Source organism: Buceros rhinoceros, unplaced genomic scaffold (genome assembly GCF_000710305.1).
Source record: "Buceros rhinoceros silvestris isolate BGI_N320 unplaced genomic scaffold, ASM71030v1 scaffold13252, whole genome shotgun sequence".
Classification (NCBI taxonomy): domain Eukaryota; kingdom Metazoa; phylum Chordata; class Aves; order Bucerotiformes; family Bucerotidae; genus Buceros; species Buceros rhinoceros.
The window spans coordinates 88,544-91,168 of NW_010400824.1; positions in this window are offsets into that span (position 1 = coordinate 88,544).

Below are 2,625 nucleotides of genomic sequence, written 5' to 3' on the forward strand. Positions count from 1 at the left end.
GGGGTGGGGGCGTTACCCAGAGCCACTGGAAAAACACACTGGGAGAGTGTGAAAAAAATCCTGGGAGGGAAGAGGCTCCAAGGGCATGAGCAGGAGGGAGGGGGAGGCAGCAAGCGAGTGGGTTGCATGGGGTTGGTTGCACCAACTTTTCTGCAGCAGTTCCTGCAAGGATGGCTGCAGCAGTACGTAAGAGGCCATGATAAAGGCACTGCGCACACCCCTTGCCTTCTGTGTTTTCAGTCAGACTGTGGTCCCCATCTTCTCTGCGAGCATCTACTCTGCTGTAGTCGTACAGAGGATGAAGAGGTCCAGCATACCATGTGCAGCAGGGAGCTTGGGTCTCTGTCTGTGAACCTCTCGTGCTTTCACACAGCCCTGACAGACACCACCTTTGCACAGTGCCAAGCTTGCAACAGGGCAGGCAGGGCTCAGGAGGAGTAGTTCCAAAGGACTCCATGGTGTCACCAGTCAGGTGTGCTACTGCCTGTGGGTCAGGCTTTCAGGGTGGAGAGGGAAGGCGGAGGAACAGAGATACTTCTCATTTGTAGTGTCAAGTATCAGTCACCAGCCAAGGAGAGGTGCAACACACAAATGACCAGTTGCTTAGCATGTAAATCCTGTCATTGGTTCTAAAAGAGGTTAGGGAGCCTTTATTCCCCTTTTCTTTTTGCTCCTGGACCCCAAGGCAATTTGCATCCACTGCGAGCATGGAGAATTCTCTCTCAAAGGTGGTGTGCAGGAGCTGCCAGCTCTGTGGGCATCACCTCATTAGAGGGAGCATCTTCAGAGGTGCTGGGAAGGGAGCCCACGTGAATTAAAGTATAATTCTGCCCAGAGATTGTTAGCAAAAACGACACCTTCTCACTTACCAGCTCCTCTCTTTGTGTGAAAGCAAAGCTAGGTATGCTTTAGTTAGTGACAAAAGTACACTTAGCAGCTTTCAGTGCTCTGAAGACAATGAGGACAGTGACCTGGATTCCCCCTGTACGTGCCAGACCATACACAAGGGTTTGCTTCACCCCAGCCATGACTCTGCACCAGCTCCCTGGGTGTTCAGGTGGGCTTACAGTACTCCGGCAATCCCACACATTTTATTCCGTGTTAGCAAATCTCACTTTCTTTAAACGTCTCTTGTGCCTCCTTAGAGCAGGCAATGATCTCACCCATAGCACATCACAGCTAAACCTAACACACCTCATCTGCCAAAGCCCTTAACCCATACGGATGGGAGGGAAAACATGCTGCCTCAGGTCTTTGCAGAAGCTGCTGCTCGTTGTCCCACCTATGTCTGTGCTAATATTCTGCCAATGGGCTGTGTTTAAAGATCACTTTTCAGGCTAAGCAGACACTAGTGGAGCATAGAGGAGGCAGTAAGTCCCCCACCAGGTTGTTTCAGCCATTAAAGGAGAAAGACAGTGGTGCCAGGAGGGCTGGCAAGGCTGGTGAGAGGAAAAACAGAGAAAGAAAATAATATTTGCTGGCTAAATTCAGGAGGGTTGGAGAGCTGAGTAGGAGGATCGCACACGGGCTGGAGGCATCCTGACAATAGGGCATATTCTCTGATCTGAAGCAAATACTGAGAGCAGGAATCCCTTCTGAGGGCGAGCTGTGGGTCTGACAGAGCACCCTGACCCCTCTTCTCTGCCGGAGAGCCTGTGTTCCCCATGCCACTCTGTGAGCTTGAGTACATCTTTATTTAGCAGCTAATAAAGTTAAAAGAGAGGTAAACTACATCTGTCTCAGAAATCTTTCCTTTAGACTCTTGTCTGGGACAGTGAAAACGTTGTGTTGCCCTTGCTCCTCAGAAAATCCTTTCTACATTTATGCAAGTGAGTACAACCTGCACTGGCCAGACCTGCAAGGACAGGGAAGTGTGTAGTGCAGAACAGGGACATCATTATCGCCCATCACACCATGGTGCTCTGCTGAAATTGCCACCAGCTGAGTCCTGCAGGAGTGAAATGAAGTCCCTGCCCAGCGAGCCAAGGCGTGCAGTGTTTCCAAGAGCTTCTTCACAGCTCTTGGTGAAAGTGTTACTGGCAGAAGTGTGCTTCCCCTGTCTCCTGGGGACTGTGTGAGCACAGCCTTGAATGTGCTGGACCACGTAGGAGGCTCCGCTCTCCCTCATCTGCCAGGCTTGCTTTGCAGCTACTGTGGGGCCCAACCCAATAAAATGCTTTTTGAATGTAATGCCATGTTACCAGATGAGATTTGCTTTGGCCAAACAAACCAAATTACAGCAGATACCTGCAGATGGTAGTTTCAGTGGGAAATCAGCAGCAAAGCCCCCGGCCTCCTTTTGTCAAAAGGAATGAAACTTCAGCTAGCACGGTATCATATACCCTTTCCTGAGCACGCTGTGCCTGGCATTAACCTGTCCATCACTGTTCCCTCCTGGTCTTCAATCTCTCCTCAAGACCCATTGCTGATGTGACACCTCCTAAAATAAAAGGACAGAGATAGATGGTAACAGTTCGCTTGCAGGGCAGGTGCAGATCTCAGGCCTGATGGAACTAGCCTGGTATATGCATTTTCACAGCTTCCCACACAGTCCTGGCTGAGGAAGTCCCGAGAACCTCCTTGGGTTGGCTGGAAACACCGGTTGCTATAGGGAACGCATTTCAC